Source organism: Bemisia tabaci, chromosome 2 (genome assembly GCF_918797505.1).
Source record: "Bemisia tabaci chromosome 2, PGI_BMITA_v3".
Lineage (NCBI taxonomy): Eukaryota > Metazoa > Arthropoda > Insecta > Hemiptera > Aleyrodidae > Bemisia > Bemisia tabaci.
This window is the reverse complement of record NC_092794.1, coordinates 30,918,124-30,945,612: the sequence shown is the minus strand read 5'-3', so window position 1 is coordinate 30,945,612 and position 27,489 is coordinate 30,918,124. Positions and strand designations below refer to the sequence as shown.

At 39.9% G+C, this 27,489-nt stretch overlaps 2 protein-coding genes across 12 annotated transcripts in view; one reads left to right on the top strand and one right to left on the bottom strand.

The window, feature by feature from the left end:
* PsGEF (Protostome-specific GEF) overlaps positions 1-27,489 on the top strand; it is a 516,326-nt gene that overhangs the window by 20,995 nt on the left and 467,842 nt on the right. The gene's annotated exons all lie outside the window — the stretch shown is intronic.
* The window catches only part of LOC140224051 (uncharacterized), a 101,985-nt gene that overhangs the window by 59,760 nt on the left and 14,736 nt on the right, over positions 1-27,489 (bottom strand). For 2 of the 3 annotated variants that reach the window (XR_011899291.1, XM_072297132.1), the window contains one exon: positions 995-1,135. The exons of the other annotated variant lie outside the window; for it this stretch is intronic. The gene's annotated coding sequence lies outside the window, so the exon portion shown is untranslated. The remainder of the gene's footprint in view (positions 1-994; positions 1,136-27,489) is intronic. 3 annotated transcript variants of the gene reach the window in all.

Here is a 27,489-nt window from a genome sequence, read left to right as displayed (position 1 = left end):
TGGAGCCAGTACGTGTGCAGTAGGGCTCCGGACTCCGCTGAAACCTTCAGGCCGATAAAGCGGTACAAGAGGCTGCTTCAGTGTTGCCACGCGCCGCACGACCAAATCACACGCCGAAAACGCAACTTTTGGGAATTTTTTACGCCCTTCCTATTGCGCATTCGGGAAAACGGCTCAACTTAACCTCTAGAATTGGTCCATAGAGTCTGTAAAAAAAAATTCAGCCCAATCGGAGGCGGCAGGTCCGTAAGTTCCCCTTGTGAGTGTAAACAACGCGACATCGTAGCTACCTGGTGGGGAGAGGGGGTTTCCTGGCCGAAGTGCTCGAGCAAGATAAGGCGACGGCGACGCGGAGCGCCCATTTACCTCCGCCGCACAGAAAATAGTCCGGGTTCAATCGCGAATATCTCAGCTTCTACTCGTAAAAGTGAGCTAATTTTTTGGCTGTCCCTTAATTATGAACTTTATAACAATCTATTAAAGTTTCATCAACTTTCACCGAGAGCCGCTGAGCCCATGCTCTGTGCGGGGTTCTTTCGTCGAGAAGTCGTCCATTATAAAAACGAAGCACATACGACAAGAAATCTGCAACGTCGCGTCACAAACTGAAAGACATGGCTTGGGAGTTTCACTTTCAATTTATTGTTTCTTGACTGTAGGCGGAAAGCCCGCGTCCCTTGCCCCGCGGCCGGTCTAGGTTTCAGTGTCATCGTATTGCTCACACTCATATCCGTAAAATCACCGAGTGTGCAACACCCCTTTTTCTCTCGGGCGCTGCGCGCTCGTGCCGGCGCGGCGGGGTGAACATTTCATGTTTAATAGAGGATAAATCTTTTTTAGCGAGTAAATATGTGTAATGATTTTTGATCTGTCATATCTCCTCGTGGTAGGTATTAACCCGTGCTTGACGCGTCGTTTTCTCTCTTCGCCTCTTGCATTTTGTCACATCCTCCCCTATCAATCGAAAGTATACCAGCATCCTTTAACGACTCACCCTATGATGAAACTGTTTCAACTAGAATTGATCACTAGTTATTTCGTTGACGATACTCTTCTCTTTCACTGGTTCACAATCACTGCCGTACTGAGGACGAACGCCGCATCGCATGATCATTTGGACGTTGTCAGCTTTTTACTGAAATACAAATTAAGGACAGTAGGTATACATATTTCTATTTATGTTACTCCACCAACCACAATGAAAATTTTGAAATCTCTTTGTGTGTAATTTTTTATCGTTATTCCATTAATCTGACACAATTCGCAAGTGAAGAAAACGCATTCTGATTTTTCGATTAGAGTGCAAGACAGAGCAGGAAAGGCGACCTGCAGAGAAAATATATGTTAGTAGGCTTATTAAAGTACCGTATGCAAGAGGCTTAAGAGAAAAATTGAGAAAATGTTGGTAATCTTAAACATTTCAACCCGTTTTTTGCTGTCAAAATTCAAATAAACAAACGTCGGCAGTTAACCTAGAATATGTACTACTTGGCTGCCAGCTTGAAGCAAGGTTAATCTATATTATACAGCTATAAGCAAAATCTTGGAAGCACTATTTCTGACGAACTGCCGGACCGATAAGGATGATCTTTACATGTATGTTGTCTGTAGTAGATGCAGATGTGCAAAAAATTATGAAACCCCGAACTTTTAATGTTGTAGAGCTTTTAAAGCTCATGTCACTTAAGTCCAATGTTAATAGCGTGAGAGATATGTCGTTTCCGCTAGAAACGTCAAGGTGTGGGATTCTACCTGAGTGACTCGAATAAACAATAAAACAATGGAATAGCTCGTGAAGGGTTCCTCATTCGAAAAGTTGAGGAACGGTGCATCGCTCAGGGTTCAAAGTTCAAGGTCCTAGGTCGGTATAAGGTTTAACTCAATTTTTCCTGCATTTTTCCGGCTTCGATTTGTGGCATTGGTCAATTTACTTGATTGCTGAATTTCTATTATTATTTACAGCAGATAAACAGCAGATACAAAGTGAGAAGGCAGGCGCTGCGTCGCGCCGAGACGGACCAAATATTATTAACTCTTAACGGTCGAAATCCGATTTTTTTTTAAAATTAAGTATTTAAAAATAACGTGATAAATGGAAATTTTTCCAGTAAGTGGACTGTGAAATTATGTACATCCAGCTACTCCTCATCATTTACAAATCTGAGTGTTACCTACGTCAACAATTTTGAAATCGATGCAGCTTGAACACAAAATGGTGTATTAAAATGGAAGAACATTTTTGCCTATACATATGCGTATAGGGCCCCCGAAGCGGGCCTAAGGGCGCGAGGCGGTCAGGGGGCAGGGCCCCCTAGTTTTCAAAGACAACAGTCATTAACCCTAGTCTGCCAAACAAGTTGTTTCTACTAGTTTGCCTATACCGGGTCAGTTTAGACCCGTACTTAAAATACACAGGATCTTATTTTTATTAGTTTTTTTTTTTTTTTTTTTTTTTTTTTTTTTTTTTTTTTTTTTTTTTTTTGAATGCACGTTCTTTAAATGATGTTTTACATCAGGGAAACCTAAAATTAGACTTACAGGCCTAATATGTTTTTCCTTTCAAAGTTTAGATTAGTGAATATTCAACATATAAATGAAAAACGCAAATGACCACCGTCTCATCTTTTACTGTGACTGTGACTGTGACATCACTGATGACGATTACATAGGGAAAGTTTGTTACGCAATTTTTCCCGGTCAAACCGCACTTCTCCTTTACTATTATAGCACGATCCTGCTTCTCGAGCTGTACACTTTTTGGAGGATTGTACAAAATAGTTGGAACTTGTTTTGAAACTGAGGAAGTTCCGATGACATTTGCATCCTCAACACTTGCCTACAGTTCATTTATACCCTGATTGGACTTATTTTCGTGAAAATTGAGCCTTTTAAACCGCTACTTAGTGAGACCTCGGAAATTCTGAGGACCAAAAAAATAAATACCGAGGTGAGTTTTTGTAGCTCAATTTGATTTTTATCGTTCACAAAGACGTCTTTAAAGAGTAAAATTTCATCTTCTACAACTTGAGTTACGTGGAATTTTTCTCGTAAACGCGCGATTTCAGCGTAAAATCGAGTTTTTTGTACGAAATCGAGGTCTAAACCTAAATATCATAATTTCATCACAAAATTGACCTTTGGCACCATTTACAATGATTGAAATTGACCCAAATTTTGGCAAACATGCTTTTTCACCAAACGTCATCGATTGCCGCTTGGAGAGCGGAACATTTCAGACTTCCATTTTCATTGACACACCCTAGGGGACACACCCATAGGCTGAAAATATTTTCATCGAATTCATCGGGGTTGATTTACCCCTGAAAGCTTTCGTCCCAAAGTTCAATTTTCGGCCGTTTCCGAGAAGAAGATGGGGTGGGGTGGAGTGGGGTGTGGGTGGGGTGGGGTGGTGGGTGCTCCGGAACACCCGTTATATTATGGGTGTCTTTCCGTCAACCTCTCACTGGCGGGGGAAGACTTGATGTGAATCGGGCGCATTTGAACGTGTTATTTGTGGCGGGGGTCTATCGTTTTCGTTAACGAGACGCGCAAGGGACACATTTTTATCATTTTTGAGTGGGGGCAAGCTGGCACCCACGCCCGTGTTTAACTATCGAGATATCGATTCATCCTCGACGTTGCCGGGTGCTATTTTACTGATTTTTTGAGACAGACAAGAAATCCTGTTTATTTCTCCGTTTATTTTGTTTTCTTAGCCTCTGTACAACCTCAAGTACCATGCTCATAATGTGGACCAATTCCTACCGAGCATTCCTGGCCATTCCAGAAACCGTGTGAGAGTGTGTTGGTGTTATCTTCGGCCAAATTGCCAAATTTCACAGTAAAATGTAGACATATCCATGAGTTTAAATGGGGAAATATGCTGATTTTCAACACTATTTGGCAACAATAAATCATGCGGAAAGAAACATTCCCTATGTAGACATACATCAAATCATTTTTACTTTCTTTTATAATGTGATTCTGTCGTACTTTGCTTCATTCGATCAAACTTAGAAATTCAACTAAAAATCCCATGCCCAGAAAAAATTCGATTTTTCAAGTAAAAAAAATCAATTATTCTAAGTCCTCCCTTAAAGATCCCGAGTGTTCTCTGCAGCTAAGACCAGATAACCTCAATAGTGGCCAGGATTGTTTAGTAGGAATTTCACAACCACAACTTTATGCTGTATTGGGTTGTCACTGTCACCCTCGATGACATTATCTATCGCCAAAACACTCGTAAAAAAGCTCTTGGCAACGTCGAGGATGGATCAATATCTCCATAGATAAAAATCGATCTGGGCGCCATCTTTCCCTCACGCAAAAATCACAAAAATGTGTCGCCCGCGCGGTCGACTAACGTAAACTATAGACCCGCCCGCGCCGCGCAAAGCGATGCGCCCGCCTGCCTCTCACATTGACTCTTCCCCGTAGGGCTGTACAATCGGTTGTCGGTAAGCCACCGAAACAGTTCCGTCAAGAAAAAGTTACGATAAGAGCGCTCTTACCGATAGCGATCAGAGTTTTCGGAGCTGGCGAAAATAAGCTGTTGCCAATTGTACATCTATTTTACGCGCCGCCGCGCCAGGCAATCTGATAAACCAACACACGGGGCAACAATGTATTGAGTGCGAGCTCTCAAAACTCCGATAAGGCCGGCTGTTTTCGATATCATGGCCACTGTCGGTACTGCCGCCAGTTTCAATAAGAGACGATGTCGATAGTGTTCCGGTAAGAATTCGTTTGAACACCCCTACTTCCCCGCTAGTGATATTTCCCGTCCGCGAGGGGTTAACGGAAAGGAACCCATAGTACATAGATCCGAATGATATTCTACTCTTACACAACCCTCAGTACTTGCCTATCCCAGATCCAAACTTTCATCCTTAGGTATCCTTGGATACATCCTTAGGTATCCTGAATATCAGAAGATATAGCTAATTGATGGAGCACCTAATTCAATAGGAAATGCAGATGGTAGGCATTGTGTTTTTTGTGTAAAAAATAAAAGCTCGAGCCAGGTTTGTAAAATGAAACGCTATTAAGAGGTAGATAACTTTTTCCGAGCAACAGAATGAATACTTTTTTCTAAAGGGTTTCTAGCTCAAAATAACTGATCAGACTGGACGCTTCGTTTGGACCTATGGTACGACGAGACCTGAGGGTGTTCAATTTTTTACCGATTACACGGTCAAAAAGCGGTGTCTACTGGTGTGTTAACGTGGTGGGGTGTCAAAGCTACAATTAGAGGGGGCAGGAGTGTATACCGGCGAGGAGTAGGATCGGAGGCTCTCGGCTCGCGCGCAACTGCGGGCAACTGGGACATCTCGGTAAAACATTTTTTGGGGAGATTGCCAAAGTTGGCTTACTAACATCGCAAATAGTGGCAGCACCCGCATCCCGAAAAGCTCGGCAGCTGGAGTCAAAATGCTAGGCCTCAAAGTTTACGGTTCCAGGAGCCACAACCCTGTCAGCACGCCAATATTTTTAAAACATTTTTAAAATATTTTTGACATTATTTTGTACTTATTGCAGCGTAAAATACCCGGACGCCCTCGTGCGCACTAGAACCCGAGCCTAATGTGTGATAGCCTAGCACTTTGCCACTGAGCCAAAGGGAGCTCATGGTGGGCCCGGTTAAAATCAGGCATGTTATAGCATGCGTTGCGTCAGTGTGCGGCTCGTTCCTGTTATTTGTTTTTTTCCATCTCACGTAATAGGTACTTACACTAACAAATAAATTTACTCTAATGTATAATTACACCTCAAAATAACTGAAAATAAGGACTTGAAAATATTTTAAAAAATATTTTTAAAATAATTCAAGAATATTTGTTGTAAATATTTTTCAAAACATACTTTAAAAATATTTTCAAAACTTTTTCATTAATATTTTAAATGTATACAGACAATATTTTTGAATTATTTAAAAAATATTTTCAAATATATTATCTTAAAAGGTTTTGAAATATTTTTGAAAATACTTGGAAAATATTTTTTAAATTTTATTTACGAAACAATATTATAAAAATAGTTTTATGTAATTATTTATAAATTAAAAGCATAAACATAATTTTATAATATGTCACCTAAATAATTTTTAAAAAATATTTTCCAACTATTTTCAAAATGTTTTAGGAATATTGATTAGTAATTTTTTTAAAATCTTCTGTAAATATATTTTTTAAAAGTTGTATCAATATTTTTGTAAGATATTTTCATAGCAATAACGGAAATATTTTTAAAATATTGCCGGCTATCTGGGAAGTCTCTGGAGTCAGCAGCAGAATTTGTGACTAGAGGATGGTGGCTTAAAGCCCCCTATATGATTATTTAAGGGAATATTTTCAAAACCGTGAGAAGTAAAATTAAAGCACACTCAAAAAACAAGTATGGGAAGAGTGACTTACCGGCCGAGTTATGGATCATGGAACCATACAGTATAGTTCGTGGAGCCATGCTTGTAGGTTCACGACCATTGGAGTATGGCTCAGAAAGCCATACTGTGGACGGTAAGTCACTTTGGTTAGAAATTATAGATCTCCGAGCCATTTTTTATGGGTCTCAGAGTTATGATACCTTTTTTTGAGTGTAGACTTTGCATCTGACGTGTGTTACTTCACCGCAAACTTGACGCGGGTAAGAGAGAACCGCTATATATGTAAAAAAAAAAAAAGATATCAACTTCACTGTCCGTACCAAGGTGGTAAAATAGTGCTGAACCCACACTATTTTGCGGGGAAAGCAAGGCCAAAAAATTTCAAAAATGTCAATTACAGTAAAATATTCGAGCTCGATTGAGCAACAGTTAAAACCTGAGGAGAGGAGTGGGTTCAGCTCGAACGGAGCATTAGAATACTAAGCCAGGATCACGCTCAAGAGTCACGTTATTACGAGGATCGTCCAGAAAGTAAGTTCACCTAATCAATATCTCCTGAACCAAGATAGGGTAGTTGGGGGTGAAAGGCCACAATTTTCTGTTGCGACGGTCCATCGACCGCCGTATCGCATGGAAATTTCGGAAATGTGGCAAAATATTTTTAAAATAATTCAAGAATATTTGTTGTAAATATTTTTCAAAACATACTTTAAAAATATTTTCAAAACTTTTTCATTAATATTTTAAATGTATACAGACAATATTTTTGAATTATTTAAAAAATATTTTCAAATATATTATCTTAAAAGGTTTTGAAATATTTTTGAAAATACTTGGAAAATATTTTTTAAATTTTATTTACGAAACAATATTATAAAAATAGTTTTATGTAATTATTTATAAATTAAAAGCATAAACATAATTTTATAATATGTCACCTAAATAATTTTTAAAAAATATTTTCCAACTATTTTCAAAATGTTTTAGGAATATTGATTAGTAATTTTTTTAAAATCTTCTGTAAATATATTTTTTAAAAGTTGTATCAATATTTTTGTAAGATATTTTCATAGCAATAACGGAAATATTTTTAAAATATTGCCGGCTATCTGGGAAGTCTCTGGAGTCAGCAGCAGAATTTGTGACTAGAGGATGGTGGCTTAAAGCCCCCTATATGATTATTTAAGGGAATATTTTCAAAACCGTGAGAAGTAAAATTAAAGCACACTCAAAAAACAAGTATGGGAAGAGTGACTTACCGGCCGAGTTATGGATCATGGAACCATACAGTATAGTTCGTGGAGCCATGCTTGTAGGTTCACGACCATTGGAGTATGGCTCAGAAAGCCATACTGTGGACGGTAAGTCACTTTGGTTAGAAATTATAGATCTCCGAGCCATTTTTTATGGGTCTCAGAGTTATGATACCTTTTTTTGAGTGTAGACTTTGCATCTGACGTGTGTTACTTCACCGCAAACTTGACGCGGGTAAGAGAGAACCGCTATATATGTAAAAAAAAAAAAAGATATCAACTTCACTGTCCGTACCAAGGTGGTAAAATAGTGCTGAACCCACACTATTTTGCGGGGAAAGCAAGGCCAAAAAATTTCAAAAATGTCAATTACAGTAAAATATTCGAGCTCGATTGAGCAACAGTTAAAACCTGAGGAGAGGAGTGGGTTCAGCTCGAACGGAGCATTAGAATACTAAGCCAGGATCACGCTCAAGAGTCACGTTATTACGAGGATCGTCCAGAAAGTAAGTTCACCTAATCAATATCTCCTGAACCAAGATAGGGTAGTTGGGGGTGAAAGGCCACAATTTTCTGTTGCGACGGTCCATCGACCGCCGTATCGCATGGAAATTTCGGAAATGTGGTAAAATATCAACTATAGATCCTTATGCACAAAATGACACACCTTCCAGAATTTTAAAAGCATTTCCGAAACTTTTACGATTTTTTTTAAAAATTTCGGAAATGACTGAAAATTCGAGTTTCTCGTCGAAAAATACCTCCTGGTACCGAGTTTTACGAAAATCGATGCAATAGGAGCCGAGATAGTATTTTAGGCTATATCCGCCGTCTTGGATTTGCGAATTTTGAAAAAGTGACTGAAAATTAGAGTTTCTCGTTGAAAAATACCCTCTGTTTCTAAATTTCACGAAAATCGATGCAATAAGGGCCGAGATACGGGGTGCAGGAATGACGAGTCATCGTGAAGGAGAAGAACACAGAGAAACCAACGATTAGGGTCTCGTGACGTCATAGCAATGATTTGTAGGTTACTGGACATGATAAGTAGGGGTGTTCAAACGAATTCTTACCGGAACACTATCGACATCGTCTCTTATTGAAACTGGCGGCAGTACCGACAGTGGCCATGATATCGAAAACAGCCGGCCTTATCGGAGTTTTGAGAGCTCGCACTCAATACATTGTTGCCCCGTGTGTTGGTTTATCAGATTGCCTGGCGCGGCGGCGCGTAAAATAGATGTACAATTGGCAACAGCTTATTTTCGCCAGCTCCGAAAACTCTGATCGCTATCGGTAAGAGCGCTCTTATCGTAACTTTTTCTTGACGGAACTGTTTCGGTGGCTTACCGACAACCGATTGTACAGCCCTAATCATAAGTCGTTTTAAGAAGCGCTTGTAACTCGCTGGTGTATCTTGGCCTTCACTGCCATGCCGAAATGACAGCCAATTGGAAACCCTCTTACATGGCCTCGCAGCTTGCACGTGTAGGTAACCGATAAGAATATTTTAAACAGCGATCTGCTCTAAGCAAATTGGTAGCTACGTAAATATTATAGAGCTTTAGCTCGAGGGCATAAAGGGTCATTATATATTCTTTTGTTCTTGGCGTTAAGTAAAAAAATTGTTACCAGCATTCTAAACGGTCTCCACTTTAATTATCACGATGAAAAAATACAACTACGTTCCCGACACGGAGAGGCTTTATATTAAAAAATAACCCAGGATGCAATGGGGCTAGCATCTAGATCTATCGGCCGCTTCGCGGCGTATTCCAATGAGCCTGCTATAGCATAGCGCGCTCAATTCCGATGAAGAATGTGCGGGGTCTTTTGAAATATGCTACGAAGGAAAGTTGTAAGTTTTTTTGTTTCCGTTATCGTCAACATCTTGCTCATCTCTAGCTAAGTAGGAAGATTATTTTCCCGTCAAACAGTACGTATTATTTCAGTAGATTCACTGAGGAGAGCCTAAGGTAGGTGGGTATATCGGTGCGTTGGGACGCAAAATCCTTCTGACATTTGTGCTTCCCGATTCCCGAAGGCAGGTTAGATCGTTGCAGTGTAGCCCGTGGCTGTGGGAGGCATAAATTTAGAGTATCCACAAGTCAAGAACGCCCGCCCCCTCCCTCTTTAGAGGATTTAGTCGTTTTGTGCGCCTTGCATACCTCTTCCCCCCTGTCTACTGTCCAGTTACCACCTATACACCACCTGCTTTCTTCAGCCTCATCCATTTTCGCTATACCTATTTACATTTCTCAATATCAGACTTTTATCTTACATCTCGATACGAACGAGAAACCGTGTCGAGTCCATCGCAGTGTTTCAAAATTTCAATTCTTGCTTTATTTTCTAAGCAAACAAAGTAGAACTCATGCTAAAGACTAGCTTTGAATGTGAATTGACAATGTTTTACGAAAGCAATTTGATGGTTCATTGATGCATTAGATAATATTTTTACATTTTTTTGATCTTTTAAAAAACAATCCCTTAACCGCAAATCGTTTTAAATGTAATAATACACATTCATCGATTCAGAAAAAGTTTGAATTCATTCCATGCATTCGTCTTTACTGATTATCGCACACTGTTTCGTGTTTCGATGCAAATCGACGGTGTAAGTTTGCAATCACATATCTCGTTTGCGGTGTCTGAAAATCTCCGCTTCTATGTTATTTTTTAAAAGGAGAAAAAATTGAAATCATTCCTTCAAGTTTTTGCAGAATTTTCTTCGCACAAGGAGGAAATAACACGGCAATTTTAAAGAATTGCCGTCGAGTAGTTTTCCGTTTAATAAATAAAGTATGACAGGAAGTCTGCGACGTCGCAAACCGAGTTATGTGTTTGCCGACTTACACCGTCGATATTTTGAATTGGACCATATTTTAGAGTTTGGTACCATAAATTATTCCAGGATCTTTTATTCTGACACTTATACGAGGTACGTATACAGGGTGTTAGGAAAGTCCTTCCCCCCTATCTGTTTACCTAATGAGTTAGTGAAGTCATTTTTTTTTTATTGTGTCATTCGAAAGTAGTAAGTGACCGAAGCTTACAGTTTTTTCCCTAATTTTTTTTTATGACTGCAAACGGGAGGAAAGTTTATTCGAAAGTGCCAAAAATTAGGGTGGCCTAAAACGAAGTTTGAACTGCGCACTCGTAGGTCTCAAATGTACACGTCACGATCAATATGGCGGTGAAATACATAGTGGAAGAATATACGGCGGCGTCGCGTTAGCGGTATGTTTTTGTTGATCAATTGGAGGATATGTAGGTTACTTTGTTTGAGATTCATACCTATCCATTGTTCGTAAGGTTATCTACAGCTGCGTGAAGTAAGAAATTTCTCCGCGCAGAGGGCGCCACCGCTGTGTTTTGATTTTTTGGTCCACGCTATTAGAGTCCCTTTACACCCAGAGTTAAGACAACTCGATTATCAGCCGACTGGCTGGCATGACTGGCAGCCGGCCTTGGCTGGCCATGGAGGCACAAACGAGTGCACCCAAACGAACGATATTGAGGGATAAGGATAAAGAATCCTGCGATGTCTGTCATCCAAAAATAACAACATCAACAAAATTGTTCAATTAAAAAGAAAATGAGATTGGTTTGTGAATAATTTCTTAATCAAATTTCATTTTGGACTGATGGAAATAACAATTAACTCTTGATAAACCACAATTAGGTAATATTTTCATTATTTTAGTTCAGATTCGAGTCACCGCCATCTTGGTGCACTCGTTTGTGACTCCATGAGCGAGAACCAATCAGAATTGGATTTTTTTTAGGCCACTTTCAGCCCAACCAAAAGGTAGCCAAAAGTGAGTTGTCTTAACTCTGGGTATAAAGGGACTCTACACGCTATTAGAGTCCGTACAACTCCACGTAAGTCCTTGAGCTTTTATGAAAGTTAGGGGAACTTCTGTTTAAATCGAAGAGTCATAAGTTCTAGCCATAACATTCTTCTTCCTATTGACACTAAAAACGACGTAAAAAGAAACTTCTGAAGCTCTGAAATTTGATCCGAGAAAAAAGTAGGGTTAAGCGAGATAACCTTGATGCGACCAATCGCGATTGATCGCTCTCAGCAGTTGCAGATATCTCTCTCCCACCATAAGCTGTCGCTCTCGCACTTACAGATATCCGTATCAAATTGTGGCTTTTATTGTTAAACTTTCAAAGCTCGCGTTTGTTTCTAAGGATTCCAGACGTATGCTGCTAGAACTTATGAGTCTTAGAATTTTAGATATCTATTGTGATATTTAAAACATCTCTGATTTCGGAGTCGGATTTTAGCAGCATGACGTGGTGGAGTTTTTCAGAACTACAGCTGAAGGTTACCCTTAATTCTCTAAGCTTTTCAATCAGAATGCGATACAGATGTATGTAGGATATGAAACATTCACACAGAACTTACTTAAACTCAAACGAGAAATCGTGGATGTCAACATTGGTCAACATCGGCAGCGTGGCGGTAGTGAGCAGGTCGGCTTCGGTGCCGCCATCTTCCCGTTTATGACGCGTAGATTCGAGGGTTCACGGCGGAGGACCCCTATTTCGAGGACCCCTAAAAGGATAGCGTTATATCTCCGCGGAGACAATTTTTCGTGAAATTTTAACGTGCGCATCCTTCTTCTCGCACCGAAAACTGTAAGATTTGATTATTTACAGGCCTCCCGACCTTAACTGACTCATTAAGGTAGAGATTTGAAACTTGGAAGACGTTCCTAGATCAAAGTAGCGCGCTACTTTTTGGCCCCCCTAAAATTTTCAGGGGTTCCCCTGGGAGGGGGGGGGGAGGGCTGACGGACCCCAACTTTTTATTTTCAAACAGGAAGACCTCTCTTGCGATACCTCGTTGGAAAGAGCATAAGAAAGAAAAATTTTCGCGCAAATCCGAAGTGAATATCTCAAACCGTTTCAAAATGGCACCCGGTTAAAAGTCAAGATGGCCGCAAATTGAAATTTAGGTTTTAAGTCAGTGGTTTTGACTGAAACTCTGTATCAGGGGGTATTAAAACACGAAAAACCGAGTTTAACGTTAGATTATCAAAAAAACCAAAATTGTCAAAATGGCGGCCAGTTGAAATTCAAAATGGCCGACATTTGTTTCCAGAAATCTAATTTCAAATTTGTTAGTCTCATGCTAAAATACTCCTAGAATCCAAGTTTCAGGCAAATCCATATGCAAATAACCGAGATGCCGATTTTCGGCTATTTTGAACTTAAACTGGCTGCCATTTTGACAATTTTGGTTTTTTTTTTAAAAAATCTAACGTTAAACTCGTTTTTCTCGTGTTGGAATATCCCATAATACCAAGCTTCAAGCAAATCCATCGACTAAAAACCTGAATTTCAATTTCCGGCCATATTTAGGTACCTTTAACCGGCCGCCATTTTGAAACGGTTTGAGATATTGACTTCGGGTTTGCGCGAAAAGTTTTTTTTTATGCTCTCTCGAACGAAGTATCACATTAGGGGTCTTCCTATTTGAAAAAAAAGTTGGGGTCCGTTAACCCCCCCCCCCCCCCCCCAGGGGGCCTCCTTGAAACAAAATAACGGAAATTTATTTCTCCGTTTTCGTCGATGGATTGGGCCAAATGCTCCCCGTTATTAAATTAATAATTTTTGGTGAAGCATCTAGACCCGTGACTCCAATCACCGGCTTTCCGCTAGTGAAAAATAAGGAGCAAAGATGTATTGATCCAAGCCTATAACTCTTCGGGACAATGTTGCAGAACTACAAAAGGCCCATCCAAGGATAGAGACGCACCCTTTGCAACAGATCTCTGTTATTCTTCAAGAACAAGGGTAAACTCGGACGGATCCCTTCGTTCCTGTTTTTCGCCGAGATTTCGGTGGTTTCACCCTAGTGGATGAAAGAGCTTGCGCAAACATTTGGATTCGGTGCGGAAACACGTTTGGTCAGCAGAGTACAGAATCTTCTCCCTTTTTTTATAATCCGGGACTGCTATGAGATATTTGAGGGTAACCGGGACAAAATTTAACATAAGATTTTTACATAATTATCAGATGAACACAGAAAAATGCACCCGACAAGGGAGCTGATAATTACCACGCTTCTTATACAGGGTGAGCGAAAAGTCCCCGACCCCCCCTCTAACTTTTGAACGCATGCTTGTATCGAAACGAAATTTTGGGGATGCTCCTAGATCGATAAGAGCTACTTTTTCGCACATCCAAAATTTTTGGGGGGGCGCCCCCCCGCGAGGGGCGCACACTAACTCGAAATTTTCAAATGGTAACCCCCCTCTTGTGATACATCGTTGGAAAGGTAATAAAAAAAGAAACTTTCTGGCGCAAACCGGAGGTCGCTACGACTTTTCGTTCTCGAGTTATTCTCGGTCAAAGTTCAAAATAGGCCAGTTTTCAAAAAATCATAAGTCCGGTTCAGAAAGGTGCAGAAAGGCAAACGAGGCGGCAAAATTCTCGGCAATGCATGTACTTTCAGAAAAAAATCGTCAAAAACCTTATCGTCTGCGCCTAGAGTGATTTTAGCCCCCCCCCCCTCCCGCGATTAAGTGTCTTTCTTGCGGGAGGGGCGGCCAGTTCACTCGAGGCGGAAGTAGGTACCTGTTTGAAGGTAACTCAGCTACCTGACGGAGCCCAGACTGTTTGGGGGGGGGGGGGGGGGGTTCCAACTTTTGCAAATTTCCTCTAAATCGAGGGGACGGAAAATCGACGGTTCTAAACAAAACTATCATTCTTCCACGGGAAGGAGGGGGTGTGGCGGGGGGGGGGGGAGTGCCGCCCCCCAAATAGTCTGGGCTCCGTCAGGTAGCTAAGTTACCTTCAAACAGGTACCTACTTCCGCCTCGAGTGAACTGGCCGCCCCTCCCGCAAGAAAGACACTTAATCGCGGGAGGGGGGGGGGGGCTAAAATCACTCTAGGCGCAGACGATAAGGTTTTTGACGATTTTTTTCTGAAAGTACATGCATTGCCGAGAATTTTGCCGCCTCGTTTGCCTTTCTGCACCTTTCTGAACCGGACTTATGATTTTTTGAAAACTGGCCTATTTTGAACTTTGACCGAGAATAACTCGAGAACGAAAAGTCGTAGCGACCTCCGGTTTGCGCCAGAAAGTTTCTTTTTTTATTACCTTTCCAACGATGTATCACAAGAGGGGGGTTACCATTTGAAAATTTCGAGTTAGTGTGCGCCCCTCGCGGGGGGGCGCCCCCCCAAAAATTTTGGATGTGCGAAAAAGTAGCTCTTATCGATCTAGGAGCATCCCCAAAATTTCGTTTCGATACAAGCATGCGTTCAAAAGTTAGAGGGGGGGTCGGGGACTTTTCGCTCACCCTGTATTCCCGCAGAAAAGTCTGTTTACACCTTCCGAGTCCGAGTACCCCAACTCTTTAAGCACTCCATCAGGCACGCCACCGTCGTTCTGCACCCAGATATCTGATGCACATCGCTCCCTTGTCCGGCACCAGTAGGCACAGTGGTTGCTTTGTCTGACTGTGGTGATTGCTGTAACCTCTTCGAGACTCGGAAATGTGTGAATATGCCTCTTGCATCATTAGATTTCAGTTATTTCCATCGCGTCCCGATAATTTCGGAAGTATCCAATGTCTAGTTACATCCATCAAATTAAGGAATGGTGATTTCTGTCGCGTCCCTATGACTTCAGCAGTTTGGAACATGTGTTTTCTGAATTTGAGATTTCCCTGCTCTCCATCACTTTTTGGTAATTTTGTAAGTTTCGAATGCGTGTCAGTTGCATCCTATGGTTGAACCTGAAGGATCCTACAATTGAATAAAACGATAATCTACTTAGGGAGAGTGGCGAACATTCGTTAGAAGTTTTGTAGGACGTCCAGGACACCCAAGCTAGGACATATCATTCATTTTTGAGTATTAACCCTTTACTGCATCGCGTTGCCATATGGCAACAGCAATTATATAATTCATAGTAAATTCAGGAATGCTCATATTGGAACCCCGTGTGGATTCTAGGGAACTTAACAACATTACCAACCTAAAAACAAGCAGTGAACTCCAACACAATGTGTTGATAAGGCGCGTCATTAACTCGCACATATCAACCCCTTTAGTTTTCATTTACAGAGATTGCAAAATAGGCAAGCAGCACAACAAGAGAATACACGATCCAACACTGCAAGGTCAACCTCGCACCTTGACGAGACCGTGTATTGTGAATGTAGAAAGCTGTTCGAACGAATTTAAGTTTTTTGATCTGCCTCAAGCAAAATCTTATCAGATTCTTGAAGAAAAGTGCTACGATATACGAGGGGCATTCGTAAAGTAAGTATATATCTTTATTTTCTCCGAAACTAATGAAGATAGGTAAATTAAATCGGTAAACATTTTTTTTACCGCCATACTCTCAGCTTTTCAAAAAGCCTTCGTTTTTTAAATTTGGTTCACCGGTTCGCGAGTGACGTCATTTTTCCCGCGCCGATCTCTCGTCACTGCGTGTCCAAGATATTCGAGCGTGGTGGTGGCGGTGCTCCTCAGACGAGTACATGCTTTCACCGTAAAGAAGGTTGTAAGTTGTAACAAAGTTAATTGGTTAAATATGTGAAACTTTCAGGCTTTGAATTGTCTTACCTTACTTTCCGACATAATCTCCACCCAGTTGAACACATTTCTGATACCTACCGTGTTAGCAGTTTCCGGATTCCATCTTCAAAACATTGCGCATCCTGCAGTTGTTGGAACCATTTTTTCACAGCTTCTTGCAACTCTGCGTCGGTAGAGAAATTTGGCCACCCAAGCTCTTCTTTAACGCAAGAAAAAGATGAAAATCGCTTGGAGGAAGGTCAGGTGAGTACGGTGGATGAGGGAAAAGGTCCCATTTGAATGAGGCGAACAAGTCTTGAGTCACATGAGCCACATGAGGTTGTCTTGAAGGGGCAAAACTTTACGAGACAAAAGACCGGGCCGTTTTCGCTTGATCGCTGACTTAATTTTTTTCAAAACTTCACAATATCTTGCGGCATTCATCGTTTTTCCGCTCTCCAAGAAATCGATCAGTAATATTCCTTGAGCGTCCCAAAACACCGTAGCATGTACTCGTCTGAGGAGCTCCGCCGCACTCAAATATTTTGGACACGCAGTGACGAGAGATGGGCGCGGGAAAAATGACGTCTCTCGTGAACCGGTGAACCAAATTTAAAAAAACGAAAGCTTTTTGAAAAGCTGAGAGTATGGCGGTAAAAACAATTTTTACCGATTTAATTTATCTTCATTAGTTTCGGAGAAAATGATTATATATACTTACTTTACAAATGCCCCTCGTAATTTAAGCGAAGAAAGGAAAAATTCTGTCGAACTCCTGGAAGATAAAGTCGATTTTAAGGTATTTTGGGGCTGAAATACCCAAATCATCGGTAGTATAAATCCCGTTATATTATTGAAAAGAAATTGACTCGATATAAATGCAATTGCATTAAATGTGTCTTGATTTTGTTATTTTAAACGTCTTTTCATGCAAAGAAGTTCAACCATGTCCATGCTTTATTCATTCATGAATCGAAAGTAAGAAATCTACATCCCGAAAATCTACCGATTTGCCGTAAAATATCGCAGAAACTCGATATACCAGGTCGATGTACCCACTCGTTGATTTACGAATCAATTTCGTGAGTGCACATATGTAAAAGTCAATATGCGATAGTCATTTTGGGTGCATTTATTTTTCATGAAACAATAATATGTAAGTAATTTCAATCCCGAAAAATTCTAAGGTCAATTATATTTGATTGTAATTTATATATTTCTTTTTTTCCTTCATTTTATTTTTTGTATGGAGAAATCGAGGTTTCGTTGATTTCTTCGGATTTCGAATATTGTAACTTCTCTTTTACTATTCGGCCGATTTTAATGAATGAGGCCTCTTTTTATTCGTGTTTTAACGGAGAGTAAAGAAAAAATTGCTAATTACACGCGAAACAATTTTTTCTTGAAAATTAGATGAATCCTAGCGTGACGGTGTAATGGTTTATGAAGCGTAAGTAATGGGATGAGGGACTAAGGATCCCAACCGCACCGGGCGACCGTCAGCTATTGTTCAACTGGAGACGCCGACGCAGTGATCAGGAGCGTGGGGAAGAGAGGGCTATGTGGATTCCTGTATGAGCCACGTTTAGCAAATGGTGTAATGAGTCTCAAGGCTCATTACAGATGGAACATACGGCTGCCCTCGCTGGCCCTAGCTATCAGAGCAGGGATACCAAATTTTGAAAAGCATAACAGGGGTGTGGTGATCTGTAAAAGCAACGTTTTGAACAAAACTGACTAGTGAAATTCTCATTCGAAGAGTGCCGACTTGCTCAGCCATCCTCGAATCAGTTCGCTTGCTTCTGCTTATATATGCATATTTTAAATCAGCGCTGAGCATTCCTAGGCTTTTTAAAAAAAAAACCAAGTAACGTAGACTCTTGGTATTCATTGCACATAAACTAGAAAGCCTCAACATGAGAAAAAACTTTTAATCATAATTATTGACGGATAAATAAACTTTTTACACGCTTTGGAAAATCTCAGAAGTTCGCGGTAGTCACTTTTCGGTAAGGAAGTAAGGGACTCGGTTATTGTATCGAGTGGGGGGTCGAAACGATCGCAAAGGCGGTATACTACGTATACGCGCTGAAAATAGAGGTGGGGGGAACTGGAGCTTCCAAATTAACTATATTATCCCATTCTTCTAACGGGGCCATTTTCAAGGAGTAGTCGCGAGTGGCCCAACTTTGAAGAATGTTTTGAATGACTTAGCTTGCCTTCAGGGACGGGAAAAAAATCACAGTCATTGCCTATACTATCTAGATTGATTATTCCCTGGACTGATGAGAAAAAAATTATTGAAGTATTATTTTCGACCCAAAAACGGCAAGATGTCATATGGCAACAACATACCGGCAAACTTCTGGCTCAACATTTTCCTGTTGCCATATGGCAACAACATACTGGCTCCGACGCAATCATGTGTCGTCCTGTCCAAAAATGGAGCTTACAATTCATCATGAGACGCTTTTTGAATTTGGTAATGTTAAAAGAACCAAAAACTTTTGTTTCCTAGCTTTTTTTTCAAAAGTCCTGCACAAGGGTTATGCCCTGGCATCACTATTCCACTCCTGCACTGTATGTTGTTGCCATATGGAAACAAGTGGATACTCCGGCAAGAAATTACTACATGTTGTTGCCGTATGGCAACGAGCTTGTTTAAGCTTCAAAAGTTAAAGAAAAATTGAAATTTCAAAAAAAGCTCATAGACGTGTCTTTTTAATTACATTTTACCATAACATATATTTTTTCTTCATCAAAATCGGCGTCGCAAGAAAATGTCATGCAGTAGAGGGTTAATCTCCTACTCTGACCGCCCCGCTCCGACCCCCTCTCCCTCTCATGGCTCACAAATAAAAGAATTCACATTTAATATGCCTCTATCTGATTTTATCATTTTATTTTAATAAGTCTTTGAAACCATTCACTTTTAGAACGGTCAGTTTTTCACACATGTCTTTTACAGTTAACTTCACCGATCGGTAACTTAAGGGATACTGCGACACGTATTTACACTGAAATTTTTAGGGCTCAAATTTTTGAACGGCAGTGCCTCTTTCAGTAATCATAGGTAGAATTTTAAGATAAAAAATACCGATCTAAAACTTTTCCCCCAATTGAACGATTTAAGATGATAACTGAGCATTCTTATGACATCCGGGATTGGTGAGAACTATCAGTTCATTTTCGTTTAAAATCTCTGGGGTCCACCACAAGTACGTTCATGAAACTCAAGATTTTTCAATGATTTCTAGATTAAAATTTTGTGCTCTACAAATTTTTTCAAGTGACATTTTGCGCTAAGACCAATTGCTTGGTAGAACTAAAGAGATGGTGGAATGTATCAATCCAATGCGGAAATTTTCTGAAGTGATAATCACAGAAAATTTTTATATTACATCCCGTGTTTGTAATTGTGCGTTCAAGACTCCACCAAAGGACGTATTCTGAAAGCCTAGAAACAGTTCCTAAACAGGTTGCTGCATGTTTGTGCGAACAATCCAAAATGAAACACTTGTTTCAGCACATTTCGTTTGATGTCTGAATATTTCCTTAGATTCACCCTAAGTGGACATGCAGTTAGTCTCAGAATTTCTCGTATGTCGTCACCTCTTTCTGCGCTCGGTCATGCTCCACTCGAGGCTCAGTAGCGCTTTTTGAAGGACATCTTTCATTCTTTACGCAGACGACTTTCGATAGCCATAGCTTCACCCAGTTCAATTCCCCTAATTATTAATTGAAAAAATCATGCTTCTTACTCTTCTCCGCTTCATAAATCAAGGAGTCGAATGAAAAAATGCCGATTGATCTCGAGGGATGAGCAGAAATCTTACTAGTCGCATCCAACGAGACAAACAAATAAAATTGGAGTGATCCTCTGCTATGACCCCTGCCGACGTCTTCATCCAACAAGGATGCAACATCGACATTTAGTCCATCTTCATCAGGAGTCTCGAATAGTCGATTAATTCGGCAGTGAAGGGAATAATTACACCCTCTGGACCCAAAATCCGAAATCGAGTTGTCGGAATTAAAATTCAATAAAACTCGACTCGAGGGTAAATCTGGTAAACACGATGTTCCTGGCCATGCGTGAGGATAAATAGCAGCGGCCGGGGTGGCGTTTGTATTGGGGGGGGGGGGGGGGTTTGGCATGCGGGCAGCTGCACCGCAACGTCTTTTCAGGAAAAAAGCTTCTCTGCTTTCTATTCGAAAAGGGAGAAAATCACCTGGATGTCTAGGACAATGGAAAGGACTCTTAGTTGGCAGTAGAGATCGTCCGCAAAGACGAGAGTGAAATGGAATATTAAAAAAAAAATAATCGCGTTGCCGCACAGTGGATTTGAAGGTATGGCATTTTGGTCCACCTCACTGCTTGAGGAGCATCGCACGTCAATCCCTAACACTAAGATACAAATGATATCCTGCAGGCCGATTATGAACGATCGATTTCTGACAGAAATTATGATCGATTTGGGGATGCTATCGATTTAGAAAAGCATTGCGCTTACGGGCCGGTCAAATCGATAGGACACAAATCGATGCAAAAATGCAGAAATACGGCCCTAAATCGATCAGAATCCCGGAATCGATGGAAATCCAAATCGATGGGTCCGGACCCATCGATTTGGATTTCCATCGATTTCGTGAAAAACAGAGTTTTCCATCGATTTGGGTCACGCTTCACGGGATAGTTTTAAAGATGGCGAATCTCGTGCTAGTCATTGAGAACTACGAAGATGTTGTAAATGAAGAGATAGAGGAGCGAATACGAATTGAGGAGAGAAGAATATTGAGGATATTACCGTGATAAAATTTAAAATTCATAATTAAATTGCCGTGATAAAATTTAAAAATTTCTAAAATGGAGCATACAAAATATGTAAAATTGTGAATGAAGTTAAATAAGTTAAGAAATAATTTTAAAACAACATATACTTCCATCTAACGATATTACCGTGATAAAATTTAAAATTCATAATTAAATTGCCGTGATAAAATTTAAAAATTTCTAAAATGGAGCATACAAAATATGTAAAATTGTGAATGAAGTTAAATAAGTTAAGAAATAATTTTAAAACAACATATACCTACTTCCATCTAACGATAAATTGTCTATGAGCCCCATAAGAACAGAGAAGATTTCTCCATGACAGCAGTTTGAACTTTGGCCTGCTCACTATCCAATAAAGAATTTTAAATTCTGATTTCAACTACTTACACTTAAGAATTAATTAATTTGCCACTTATTTTTTCGCAAGACTATGAAGGAAGTTTGCACAAATATTATAGGGGAAAGAAGAACCCCGAAGAGTATAATATGAGAAGGATTTTAGCTTCATTGAGGCTGGCTCTACTGAAACAATGGGCTGTTGAGTAGAAAGCAACACGGAGATTTTTCATGATTTGCTTTTAAGAGGGGAAAAATATGATGGGAAATGTTCTTGATTTCAACCGCCTCAGCTCTAACATGTAAAAATACATACCCAGCAAGACTGCGGTATCTAGGGAAATGAATCTGAGAGAATAAGAACTTTACACAAAGAAACAGGAAAAGGCGCATAAAAATTTGTAACTGAAACACCGACTTAGATATTTTAATTGGGATGAAAGTGCAGGTATACAAAGAAAAATTTGCATGCAGCATAAAACTGAATGGAAGAGTAAAGATTATTTTGACACCACTATTAAGATTTAAAATATGAGATCTCTTGAAGACAGAATTGTTAAACCTAGCAAACAGTGCTGAAATGAGATGTATCATTTGAAAATTGAGTTCACTGTGCATGGATGGTTATGGAGATGTCCAAGGTTCAAAATAAAAATTGTATGAAACGTATAAAACTACAGCTAGATAGGTACTTACAGAAAATTTTGTTGCTCTTTGCGACATTCTAGTAGATTCAAGTGATGAAAAGGGAGTTGATGAAACTTGGTGGAATTAATGGCTGTTTACAATCAAGTTATAGTCTCCGCAAATCCTTAAAATGTACGATAGAACAAGCGGAAGCCATAATTCTGAGTGACACAGCTATTTAGAATTGGTGAAGTCCATGGTGACTTGCTGCTCTGGCTAGCAAGTGTTTTAAAACATTTTGAGTTGAACACATAACTGAGAACAACTGAGGATAAACTGACCGCTTGCTGCTGTGAGATTGGACTAGTTGAGCTTGTTAAAAGCTGATTATCCTGGACTTTAGTAACTATCAGGACTCTCAGAGCCCCCTCATGATTGCACAGTTATTATTGCTCGATAAATCAATCCATAAAGGGGCAGCATATCAAGATAAATAAACCTCTGGTTAGGCATGCAGTCATGTAGATATTTCTCTATAAGGCTCTCCTATGGGTTCATTGTCAATCATCACTCGGGCCCATCATGGAAACTCTTAGGGACAAAGATGAAAATCAATGACGATTCATTTAATCAGTAAGGAATGGTAAAACTTTCTTCTCAAATAGTTTATGGTATTTTAATACTACATGTGTTTTTGCACTGTTGGACCAATACGCTAGTACTGGTTAGCTACGCTAACCTAATCGCAACCAATGATCCGATGAATTACAGTTGTGATGTTATGCGCAACCAGAGGAATTTGGAAGTGAATTCCTTAAATGGAGAAGTGATATTATAAAATCTTTGACACATGGTACCTGAGGATGTGAGATATAATTACTAATGAAATCACAGATGATAAATGATTTGGAAGCTACCCGAAGAAGGTTATCATAAGTGGCGATGTCTATGATGATCACTCAGTATCCGGCACGAACTAGTTTTCGAAAATTAGAGCACGCACTTGCTAGGGATTACACTACAAATTACGGATGAAATATTAATGACTAAATGTGAATAAGGACCTCGTGTATCACCATTGAATAGCTTTGATCGGTATTCAGAGAGCGAACCAACATCTCGTAGATCCGTCACACACACCACTTTGCGGTTTGCTAACCATTTCTCCAAAGGATAGAATGTGATCCAAATTGACTGCCTTATAATGGAAGTATTGTAATGATCTAATTAGTTCGATAATATCTTCAAAAAGTAAAATAACTGACAAGAAAACACTCATTCACCAAGAGACTAAGAGAGAATGCAGGGATGAGCAGTACATAAACAAACCTTTCCGAATCAACCGTTCATCGCGCGCGCTTTCAAATATTTTGAATATTACCGCGAATATTTAATTTGACGGACTACAAATCATCTTTTGTACACTTTTCATTGTAATTCTTTCTTCATTTTCTTGATTCTTTTCTTATTTATTGGATCTGTTGTCCAAAAAACGGCGCTTCCACTTGGAAGCCATTTTTTTTTTTTTGGAAATCGATCGGAAATCGATCGAAAATCGATAGGCCTTAAAATCTGTCAGAAGCTCCTCAAATCGATCAGAATTCGATCGTTCATAATCGGCTTGCAGATTGAAAGTTTGCACTGAGACACAGTCCTGTTCTGAACGCCATACTTCAGGGCCACATGGGCATATATACTGTTCGATCCGGGCTGAGGACGGAGAACGGAGGACGGAGGATTTGTAATTTCGACTGCTGGGAGTTCAGATGACACATCAACGGCTACCACGCCCGGGATTTTTGATCTCCGAGCCCAGGACAAACATTACGTCCATGTAATCCCTGAAAGGCGTTCAGAGCCAGGCTTTTTTTTTCAGTGCGAACATATTAAGACAGCGGGCTTACTTGCAGAGTATTACCGATCGATGACTGAAATATCTTAAAAATCAACCAATAGATTTTTTGGAAATAACTCGAACGAAAACTGAAAATTATAAAGGTCGAAGTAACAATTCAAGGTTATTTTTAATAATGTGGAAATGTTGAATCATATTAGGTCACTTTTCAGCATAATTCTTGTATTTATTTTCTCATTATCGCGTCAATATTGAGCCAGAAGTAATATGTGAACTATAATTAACTATAGTAGTACGTAACCAATATTTATTAAATATATTTCCCGTAACTTACTTTCGCTATGCTGATTTAGTACTTTTTTAATATCATGAAAGTAAAACATTTCTTTAATAATTTGTTTTTTTTTCTTCTTACTTTCCGTACTTTCCTCTGACTAGTGTTTATCTAATGTTTAAACGTCACTACAGGAGCTGCGTTTCAAAATACCATAGGAATTCTTATGGCCGAATATAGAAAGCTACTTAAAATCACATAACTGGCTATAGGAAGCGAAGAAAATCATACAGCCGAGCCATACGAGGCGATAAGAAATTTTACAGCCGGGCAATAGTTCCTTTCGCCGGGATGTACAGTTTATCGCTTGGTCATAGCTTTATCGCTATCGGGTATGAAAGGCTATAAGAAATTGTTTAGCCTGCTGTGGAAGCTATGAGAAACCTAATGGCTAGCTTTAGGTCTATGGTACTGTGGAACACATGCCCTAATGCCAATTTTTACTAGGGTGTTCTTTTTATGCTCACTTCATAATTTAATAGCTAAAAAATACTATACTCGAAAATATTAGCACTATACTATTTTTTTAAGAAACAATACACAAATGGCTAAGCAACATTGTGATACTATTAGCAGAATTATTCGTCTTCATTATTTCTGCTATTTTATGTAGGTTCGATTCACTGTGTGACATTATCGAAGGGAATTGAGGCAATAAGGAGAAAGAAAGCTGGGATGTGTAGACGAGGGGAGGGAGGGGAGTGCGAGGGAGAAGAAGAGAGGACTGGTTTTCAAGACCGGAACCGAGATTACTTAAATTAAGGGATGTTTGGTTTTAGGAAGCTTTGTAGTATGCACGCCGGCAAAAAGTACGATTCCTGTTTTGTGCGAGGGGTGCCCATTCAGCGTTCGCACTGCAAACCTTCAGGAGTCAGTTACAAACAAAGCTCGTCTCGAGATCCGCCTCGTGTTTGCGCAATAAGCAATTGGAGTGGATACCAGAATACAGATTGATCCAAGGATAAGCGCCAACACTTTTGGAGTTCATCCCACATAGCACAGAATCTTATGTCAATACTGATACATATTGTTGGATGTTGACATGATATCACCAACACTAATGCAGTATGATATTAAGATTGTCGGTTAAAAGGTATACCGCGTCAGCATGAATATAACACTAATACCTTCAATATATCAAACAACAGTATTGAGTCAATGCTGACGAGGTAAAAAAAAAATAACACGAAAAGAAATTAACACGAAAAAATGAAAAAAAAATATAGGAAGAAAAAGAAGCCTAAGAAAACACGGTGTTAATCAAAGTTATGATGAAAGTCGAGCAGCGCACTGATGCTATGCATGCTGTAACAGCCTTGACAGGCGTGATTTTAACCCGAAATACCACCAGTTCCCTGTGGCTCAATGGCAGAGTACTGGGCTAGGAATTCCGCGGTTCGGGTTCAAATCCACCCGAGGGCGTCCGGGTATTTTACGCTACTAAACGTCGCAGAACATCAAGTAAGTGGTTTATAATATTCAATACTTGTATACTTGTGTAATTCATGTTTCAAATGTAATACATGTGTAGTACTATGAAAATGACGGTCATCGTCTGAACTTTCATATCTACTTGACAGAGTGCGCTGAGTGTACAGACGTGTCAGTGTCAAGGTAGTAATGCATACATATTGTCGGTGTCCTGCAGTGTTCTGATGACCTTGTCATAACCCTGATTTCCATATGACATCAACCTTTTCGGCCAATACTGTAACAATATTTTGACAGCTCCAAATCAGTAACTAATAAATACTGGCATAGTCTTGATATAATATTAAATCAGGATACATCAGCATTATATAAATACTGACACTACTGACGTGTCAGTACTATTGTAGTATTATATCAATATTCCGTGCTATGTGGGATTCTTCCGGTCAAAATGGGACTTTTATTCCGTGTCAGATTCTTCTAAACATCATATCTTCCTAGCTACGACCCCCTAAAGAGGAGCCACGTCGGAGGGAAAAAAACTTTTTCGGAGGAGGCACAATTTTTTTGTGGGAGGGGGGGGGGCAAAATATTAAAAAATCAACTTAATGTTTTGAATTTGGTTACAATTTTCCAAAGTTACCCCTTCCCCTCAGTTAAAGGTTTAATTAAATCCTAGTGCCCTCTGCACTACCAAATAGACGCAGTTGCTCCCAAATTTTGGATGATTTCTCATTAAGATAGCTGTTCAAGAGCAATATAATTCTCATCTTATTTTTTATCTAAATAAAGGAGAACTAATTTCGTAAGGGTATCAGAGAGATTATTTTACGCAGGAAATAATTCTGGTTCTTCAAAGGTTCGACATCCCCACAAAATAGACTTTCCTTTGTATTGCGGTGCCTAAAGAGAATAGAACGCTTGAAAGTATCCTTATGCGTCGATTTAAATCCAATTTAATTCAGATAGGTATTTTGATAGATTCATGCATGTTCTCAAATTTTGTGGGCCTCTATTATCAAGGGTGAGCGGTTTTGGAAAAAAAAACATCGTATGCTACTAAATAGTCTGTTGCGGCTATAAGAGTCACCGTCTGAAGGAATCTGATGAGCTTGTTCCTGAATCACTCTCTATCCTCCTACGAAAATTAATGATAAGACGGTTCAGTGATCCTGTGCGTTAGTGCCAATTCGGTGACCGGTCAAAATAGTCGGAGTCCTTACTAGGTACTAGATTATCAAAAATCCAAATTGGAGCGTGAAACAGATGATAGACTTAATGGCTCTTCGCAATGACTGTGACAGGTTCGCGCAGTTTGCATAACGACGGTGAAACTACCAAACCACGTATCTCGGTTTGCGACGTCGCAGATTTCCTGTCATACCTTATTTTTGAAATGAAAAACTACTTAACATCCAGTCTTGAAAATTTCTGTGATTTTTCTTCTTTGTGCGGAGAAAATTCCGTGAAAATTTCAAGGAATGACATTGATTTGGTCTACTTCAAAAAAATAAAATGTGAGCGTAGATTTTTAAACACCGCAAACGAGATACGTGGTTTGGTAGTTTCACCGTCGATGAATTATCGCCGCATGGTGCCGCGCCACACGGTGCCGCACCCTGAACCGGCACTACAATAAGCAACGCACAATGGAACTTGCTGTCAGTGATAAACTACCAACCGTATGGTGCTGCCCTCTGCTGGGCATCCACCGCACTATAGCTGTCCTCTCTCTATGCTACTCTACTCTCTGTACTGTGCACTTTACCATAATAAAATGCCCGTCATGTATCGTTAGTGAGCCGATCGCGTTCATTCATTTGTTCTTTCCCAAAAACCCACTGGTTTTCTGCTCATGACACTTGCGCATCCGAGACTACAATTAC